This window comes from Kogia breviceps, chromosome 17 (assembly GCF_026419965.1).
Source record: "Kogia breviceps isolate mKogBre1 chromosome 17, mKogBre1 haplotype 1, whole genome shotgun sequence".
Taxonomy (NCBI): Eukaryota; Metazoa; Chordata; class Mammalia; order Artiodactyla; family Physeteridae; genus Kogia; species Kogia breviceps.
In genome coordinates this window covers 39,121,306-39,130,517 of record NC_081326.1, presented here as the reverse complement: position 1 = coordinate 39,130,517, position 9,212 = coordinate 39,121,306, and positions in this window count along the sequence as shown.

Here is a 9,212-nt window from a genome sequence, read left to right as displayed (position 1 = left end):
GACAATATGAAGTGTTACAAAATCAGAGTTGAAAGTCATGTCCTGTGGAAAGTTACTAAACTTTGAGGGCTTCATTTGCCTCATCTATATGAGTGGTGATACCTCTTGCATAAGCTTGTTGTAAGGATTAAATCATATAACATGTGAAAATAATATAATGGTATAGTTTTTAGTTCAGAATAAGTGCTTAATAAATTCTCTCATTCTTCTTTCTAAAAGTAATACTATCTAAATTAATTGGTGCAGCATGTTTCTTATAGGAAAGCATTTCACCACGTTTGTTTTTTCATTCCCTAAATACTCCATATGAGAAAGGTAGCTCTACTGTCACTTTCATTTTATAACTAGTAAATGTAAACATGTCTAGCTTTACTTTTATATAAGTTGAAATAACTTTCAAAAACAAAACACCTGCTTCACCCTAGCCTCTTCTTCCTGTCTGGTTTAAACCTAGTTGATCTTCATGAAGGCCTTCCAGGCTTTTCACAGTATCTTTCTGGCTTCTTCTGCCTCTTCTTCCCTCCTCTTCCAACTAAACCTACAGCCCACCCACTGTTCCTTAGATATACTTCACATCTTACTGTCTTAATGTTCCTTCCCTCCCTCGTCTTCTATCGAAATCTGACTCCTTTTTTCAAAGCCTGTGTCTTGTACACTAGTGGTTCTCAGAGTGTTGTCCACCCTCAGAGGAGTCCCCAGGAGTCCTTCAGGGGGCGCACATGGTCAAACCTATTTTCATAACACTAAGACGTTAGTGCTTTTTCACGTTTTTACTTTGTTGACATTTACACTCGTGGTGCGAATAATAGGTAAAACTGCTGGCACCTTACGATTCAGAGCAGTGGCACCATGCACTTGCAATAGAAAAAGTCAGTTTCACTTAAGAATGTCCTTCATAAAGGCAGTAAGATTAATAAAGCATATCTTTTAAATATTCTGTGTGACTAAATGGGGAGTACACAAAAAGCACCTGTGCAGTCTGTGAGCTGAACAAACCACTTTTTTCATGGAATCCACTTTTGCTTGAAAGAACAACTGACAAACTATGGGTATTCAGACTTACTGAGCATACATTTTCTCAAAAATTAACAAAGTGAGTCACCTCCAGGAAAATTACTGATTAGTATTGGTTGCCAATTATAAAATGTAAGTCTTCAAGCAAAAATTAGAATTTTGGAAAACTCGTATCTACCAATCTGAGCGTGATACTTTACTGATGAGACTAGTAGTGATTTGAACGAGTGATTTGCAGTGGGTTTAAGTTAATTAAATAGTTTTTCATGTTTTCAGTTTTAATTTCTAATATGATAAATACCAATAGATATAATCACAAAAACCAAGCTCTTTGGGGTTTGCAGTAATTTTTAAGACAGTAAAAGGGTCCTGTGACCAAAAAGGTTGAGGGCTGTTGCACATTCTTTTTTTTTTTTTTTTTTTTTGCGATACGCGGGCCTCTCACTGTTGTGGCCTCTCCCGTTGCGGAGCACAGGCTCCGGACGCGCAGGCTCAGCGGCCATGGCTCACGGGCCCAGCCGCTCCGCGGCATGTGGGATCTTACCGGACCGGGGCACGAACCCGTGTCTCCTGCATCGGCAGGCGGATTCTCAACCGCTGCGCCACCAGGGAAGCCCTGTTGCACATTCTTGATTACCTCACCCCAGCCTAAAGGTGTGATTTCTCCCCCTCCCATCCGCTCTCAAGCTTTCTGTTTCTCATATAATGCCGTGTATTATAATTATCTGTGTGCTTATTGTATATTCATCTTGGAGATTAGATTGCAATCTCTTTACAGTCGTGAATGATCTCCTAGTGGTACAGGGGAGACTATCTGGGACCGTGTGCCATTAACTTCCTGGGGCACCGTGGGTAAGCCGCTGTGTCCTGGGCTTCTAATTCAAAATAAGAGTTGAATTTAATGACATATGAGTTTCCTTCCAGCTTGAGATACTTGAATACTGTTCCTCTTAGAATACCTTGTGGGTCCAGTGTTGTGCTAGCTATACGTTGGGAGATGGCGTTCGTGTAGTGAGGAAGAGCCCAGATTCTAGGGTCAGAGAGATGCGGGTTTCCAAAACGCATGATCTACATCCTCTTGGAGCTTTCAGTCAGTGGCAGAAAGAAGTGAACCGCTGACTGCTGAGGCCATGAATACTCTCTGAGAGAAGTAAACAGGGTCCTTACAGAGCATAGGCATTGAAATCCAAGTGGGAGGGAAGGAGGCTCTTCTTTCTTGTAGGTGATGATTCTTAAGTTGTTTTTAAAGAGCTGCAAGTAAATTTCTTTGGCTTGATTTTTACCGTAAATACGGTAGAGTGGTGTGGTTAGATAAGAGGCTGCACTGGAGAGGTAGGGTTGGATTAAGAACCTGTCCCATGTAGTCCCATGAGATGGAAATGGAACTAATTGGAAGACGCGGTCGAGGGAGAAAGATGGCGAACACTTTTTCCGAGTGATGCCTACTATTTGTGCGGAACTTTTGTTCACAATTAATCTTCTCCTTCCTTCCAAGAGGACTGCATGTCCTCATCTGAACTCGGGGAGAAGAATGACATCTCAAACTTTGAGAATGAAAGGACCTCAGGGAGCCATTCCAAGAAAGCTTCGTTAGTTAAGGCAGTGTAAGGGCGTGTGGAGTGCACCACAAAAGGGCATTCCGGAAGGTGTGGGGAATGAAGTTGCCCAGGGGCAACGCTGCGCGGAGGTGCGGGAGCGGGGGATGGCTAGAGATGTTGAGCAGTGTTGAGATGAGAGCCTGAAGGCACTTTTAGCCAAAAAGCAGCAGGGAGAGAGACCTGGGGACTTGGCTGGCCTCACAGATCTAACCAAACTGGTTCCAACTAGAAGCAAGATGGTTTCTGTGCATGACATAGGCTCACGTCCCTGAGTGATGACCCAGGCTGCTGGACTGCCGTGTCTTGCATCCGGTCAGCCGTCTACCCTTTACTCTCAGGTTTGAATAGAATGGATTCTGATAAAGTCCAAATTGTTAGGAGACTACAGAGCTCATCTCTGGCTAGAAGAGTACCAAGTACCCAAGAAAAGATGTTTTGTAATGAAGGCCATTTATAGGAACTCTGAATACTAGTGACTAAGGCCTTTCTTCTCAAGGATTTGTTCATCAAAACAAGTTCTTATCAGGAGCCTGAAAGGATTGAGATTCAGACAGATAAAGAAGACCCGGCCGGCCCAGGCTTCAGTTTTGCTAGAGATCAATACCAGAGGAGAGGCAAGAAGGCTGGACTCAGGAGATAGTTTTACCATTATTCTTATTTACAGATGAAGAAACGGAGGCACAGAGAACTTGCCCAAAATCACATAGGTTGTAAATAGCAGAGTAGGATTCAAACCTAGATGCACTTGACGCTGCATCTGTGTGTAAAGGGAAAGGAGAAGTTGCTTTCTGCAAGATGAGCTGGAGCAGAACCTCAGTTGAGTAACCCATGGCTTTCACCCTGGTATTTCCCAGCAGACCCTGGTCGACTAACTGATGAATACACTGGACTGTGAGAATACACAATCCCAGCTTTACCAGTGTAATACTTTCAGATATTTTCCATGACTTTGTTTAGAGGAAGCAAGATAGAGTGCCCGGGTGGAACTAGGCTTCAGGTTGTCTCCCAACACTGAAGTACAGGTGGTAGCTTCCAATGAGAAGGAGGCCAGGTTAGACGCAGCAGGAAGGAGTGTTCCAGAATTCATTAGTCAAGTCTTCCATGTGCTCGGGAATGAGGAATGAGAGCTTGCCCCAATTTTGATGACCCTGGGAGAATATTAGGGCCTGGGTTCTTGTCTAGCCTCAGCGGTTCTCAACTTTGGCTTCAGCTGAGTTGCCTGGAGAGCTTTGAAAAGTGTCAGTAACCAGACCCTAGGCCCAGAAACTCTTGTCTTCAGTGAGGCCCAAGTATCAGTATTTTTTAAAAACTCTCCCACTTATTTCAGTGGGTGGCCAGGGTTGATAATCTACTAGCAGTGATAAGATCTTGAGCATGTCACATTGCTCTTTGGGCTTTAGTATCTTCACTTGCTTTAAAAAAAAAAAAAAAAATTATTTGCTAAGAGCTCTTACTGCCAATATAAAAATCTGAGGTTATACTGAGTGATTTTTAATGTCCCAGGATTAAATTTTCATGAATCTCTTTTCATGAGGTAAGCATTTTAAAGTAATTATTTCATATAGGGTTCAGGGTGTATTGTCATCAGTGTTTCTCTTAGTACCTAGAAACAGCGTGGGGTCAATGCTGAGTCTGAGGTTTGAGTCCCATAATGACTCATTCACCTTACATGGATAAGAATAGCAGCCTCCAAATGTAGACAGTGCAAATCCTTGCCCACTAAAAGAGGCATCTCAGAAATGTGCCCTCCAGAAAGTGAGTCCCTGGCACCATCTTCCATTGCAAACAGCAGCACTCAACTAATAATATTAGGTAAAAAACAGGACTCTAGAAAATAGATGAAGGACAATTCTAAGTCAGTAGAGAAACTTTACAGAATTTAGAAGCCAATGTATTGGCTTGTCTCTTGTATTCAAGATTTTTCTTTTAAAATTGACATCCACAAGATGTGTAGGGGAAATTATGAAAGATTTGCTCTCAAAGAATATAATGTTTTACCTTTACATTTTTCTTAAGGGATAGGGGATTAAACAAGATTTTTCCCAGTGGATTGAGACATAGCCTATTATAAGTCTCTTCAGCCTCAGCATCTGGAGCCCGGAAAGACCCAGCAAGGGCCTTCCAAATCCCTTCTCTTGGTTTCTCCCCACAGCTGACTATGTACAAAAGACCACTCTGGCTTCTTTCCACTCGGCTTCTGTGGAAGACGTTTATATATTTAATTTAATTGCCAGCACATTTATTCTGAAATATACCCGGTCCAATAATAAACCCAGGAAATGAGAAGGAAAGGATTTATGGCTCCACCTGTAAAGGCGTAGATTATGCAGGCACACACGTGGCTCAGCACTGTGTCCTCAGCAAAGGGGCTCCTTTGTGCCTCCTTGCCTTTGCCCAGTTAATCAGTATTTGGTGCCCTACATGAGCTGCTGGAGTGGGTGAGGTAAGGAGCACAGACCTGGAAGCAGATGGCCTGGATTGGAATCCTGGTTGTGCAGCATGCAGGGGACATGGTGTTCTGCAGGTCACTTATCCACCCCGAGCCCCTTCTCCCCAACCTGTGCAACAGAGACAGTACGAATGCTGACCTCACAGAATTGCTGGGAGGAAGTGAGTGAGATAACCCACATAAAATAGTTAATGTGGTCCCTGGCACTTAGTAAGTGTTTAGTAAGTGTGAATTCTTTGCTAAGATCTCTGTCAATATAAAAATGCACACCTTAAAGATAACTTTCTGCCATGGTTCTAGATAGGTCTTCTCCTTCAGCGTTCTCCATTTTTCCTTAAGCATGTTTTAGTACCACCAAGTTTTGTCTTATAGCAGGAGACCCAAAGCGACCCATTTAAAAGGAGCTTCAAAGCACAGGCACGTTTCACCTAAAATGCCTGCCTGCTCTGTGCCGGGTTTGTGGCAGCAGGGCCGGGAGGTGATGGTTTTCAGACAGGAGTAGAGTTGGTAACACATGGGTCATTTCCTAATGAATGGTGATAACTGGTCTTTTATGTTAGGTGTCTTTGACTCTGGTCAGTACCAAACATCAAAGTGTCGACATCTACAGGCAGAGCTGGTGCAGGGAGGTGATTTCACAACCCAGCGAAATTCACTGCTAGACATTCGCCTGTTTGCTCATCATTGATTCTAATGTGACCAAAATGGAAACTGCTAACCCATGTGTCAGTGCTTGTGCTAGAAACATACACTGCCCCCAGGGAAGGAGAAAGGAAAGCACTTCCTTAAACTTCCCCTTTCATAGTCTGAAATTCCTGCTGCAACTTCAGGTCAGCCTCTAGTCATCAACCCACATTATGAGCCCAAAGAGGCCTGAAGGACCAGAAAGGAAGGAAGTCCTGAAGAAGCCTTCACGGCAACAGCTCATCACAGTGGACAAGAAAGGGACAAATTTTGTTCCAGGGACTTAACTTGGTGATTTAAAAAGACCCTTCTGAGTAAGGCTGATTTAGTGAAACTAATAAATGGAGAATCTAGCCCATAGGGGGCAGACCTGCACTGAGGACCAGATCTCATTTCTTTGTTGGGCTTTGGTCTCTGAGAAAAGCACCCAGAAGAACACTCCCAAACATCATGCACTCCGGTTTTTCATCAAAATCTGCCTGCTGTTGTTAAAGATATCTCGTAGTGGTGGAGTTAAATGCTTTTCTCTGCCTGAAAATAGAAATCCAGTCGAAACCACCTGTCTTTGTTCTTCGGAGAAAAGGGTAGGCACCAAACACGAGATCAGTCTCGCCGAGAATATTTCACAGCCCTTTCTACGTGGAAGCACTTGTCGTCTTGAGCTGTGAACCCAGGTGAGGAAGAAAAGTGGAACATTTTAACAGATTCACTTCAAAAATCAACTCCTTGAGCACTTCAAGGAATATAATAGGATCTAAAGTTAAAGAGGAGCAATGAAATGACTCCTCACAACAAAAGATGGGAAATCAAGGTGACAGGCTTGTCAAAAGCAATTGAGGAAACTGCAGGGGTGAGGGTGTTTGTGCTGACAGGCTTTCTGAGACCAGGAAACCATATCTTCGTGACCTTTAAGCATGATTGTTCAGCACAAATGTTCCCAAAATACAGTGATTTGGTTTTATTTTAAGGCTTGTTTTTTCATTTAAATATAGAGGAAGCAAAACAGAAAATAAAAAATTATTTCCTACTCTCACTTTTTTGTGCATTAAAATACAATATAGAAAAATGGGAAAATCTCTCCACTATCCCAAAAGGTAAATATTATTCATTTGATGCCCATCCTTCTGAACTTTTGGATGGATGGATAGATGGATGGATGGATGGATGATAGAGATATTTCCTGAAATCTTTTTCTGAACAAAAATGGAGTCCTGCTAGATATAGATATATTATCTTGCTGTTTGTTTGTTTTTTACCAAATAGTATATCATGGACATCTTTCCAGACCAGTATACATAGATTTATCTCATTTATAATGGCTTCATGGTCATGGTATGGATGTTCCAAGATTTATTTAACTATTTTTCTATTTATGGAGATTTCTGTTTCAATATTTTTATGTAAAAAAAACAATGCTTCGGCTTCCCTGGTGGCGCAGTGGTTGAGAGTCCACCTGCCGATGCAGAGGACGCGGGTTCGTGCCCCGGTCCGGGAAGATCCCACGTGCCGCGGAGCGGCTGGGCCCGTGAGCCATGGCCGCTGAGCCTGCGCGTCCGGAGCCTGTGCTCCGCAACGGGAGAGGCCACAACAGTGAGAGCCCCGCGTACCGCCAAAAAAAAAAAAAATGCACAAAAAACAATGCTTCAGGGAATATCTTTGTAGAGATATCTGTACACTTACTAGTATTTCCTACAGATTATTAAAAATGGGATTTCTGCTCAGATTTTGCATTTCCAAGCTTTCAGGTGATGCCTATAGTGCTGGTCTATGGACCAAATTTCGAGCAGCCAGGTCATGTAAGTAGTCCATCAAATAACAAGTGCAACTAATCTGAGATATATCCACACGCCAAAGAGACCATGTATAGACCCTCTGGTTGATGGTGCCAGTGGAGCCCAGCCTTTCCTACTCAGTGAAGTTGTCTTAGACCATCCAAATCAGCCCCTTTGCCATCTAAATACAGTACTAGCAAGTGACCACAGTTAATGTGGAGCAAAAGAACTGCCAAGGCAAGCCTTTGTCTGAATCCATGGTCCACAAAATTGTGAGATTAAACGGTGGTGGTTTTAAGAAAATAAATAAATAAATAAAGGTTGCTTGATCAAATTAGCACATTTTTAATTTAGATGATATTGTCAGATTACTCTTTCACAAGATTGCTTCAATTTGTATGTTAGTATGAACTATGGATGAGGGTGACTAGTTTCTTCCCTAAAGGAATGGAATGAAGAGTCTATATTTGTTGATCATTATTAGCATTTTAAAATATATTGAATTACGAAATATTTCAAACATACAGGAAAGTACAGAGAATAGGATAAATTAGTGGTTCATACATATTTTTATTACTTCTTGTGTCAAATTTAATAATTATTTTTCTCCAGAAAATTGCCCACTTCAGCTAAATTGTTAAATTGAGATTTCAGCCCAAATTTGGTTAACTCCAAAGCCCAAACTCATTTCATTTACCAGCTTCCCTTCGCATACAGTGTAACTCAAATTGTATTTAGGTAAATAGCAGTGTAAGTTTCAAACTTTGGGTCATACTGTTTGAGTAGCTTCTGGAGTCCACAGAACTAAAAAGGAAAAGAACATTTGGCTGGTCCTCTGGCCCTCTCCTCCCCACTCCCTTTGCTTTGGCACCACCAGAGGCTGCTGACAAGATGTAAGCCCTGGGCTTCCCTGGTGGCGCAGTGGTTGAGAATCCGCCTGCCGATGCAGGGGACACGGGTTCGTGCCCCGGTCCGGGAAGATCCCACATGCCGCGGAGCGGCTGGGCCCGTGAGCCATGGCCGCTGAGCCTGCGCGTCCGGAGCCTGTGCTCCACAACGGGAGAGGCCACAACAGTGAGAGGCCCGCGTACCGCAAAAAAAAAAAAACAAAAACAGATGTAAGCCATAATTTCAAACTCAGCAAAGGACTTCATGGGGAAAGGGGGACAGGACATGAGGCTGGGAGGTAGTGAGAATATGAGGTTGTTAGGAAGTTCCTGTGGGTAGGATTAAGAATGGGAGGAGGTCAGGGAGAAATAGGGAAATGAAAAATCTTTGAGAAATGCCAAGCAGGAGAAGGCAACTGAAGTCTTATTCCTAAAAGAAATCGGTGTGTAGCTTATGACCGCCTGGGGCAGAGAGTTCAGGCAATGCAGTCCCAGCCGCCTGCAGATAGGGACTAGGAGCTCCCAGTGCAGAAGCCCCTGGCACAGAAAGGCACCTGGCATCCAGTGGTATGCTCCTCACCGGGGGCAGGTGATCTAGGTAAAGAGACGGAGGGCAAAGCCCTGTGCTCAGGATGCCACAAGACAGCTGAGTCAGCTCTTCAGCTGCTGTTCCAATTCCCTGTTGCCTGCCTGGGCACCCATGAGCCCACCACCCTCAGAGGAGGGCTCCCCACGGAGCCTCCGGGAAAGAAGATCCTGGTCCACCTCCACAGTACTGTGACTCCCAATCAGTTAGGAAATGAAGGCT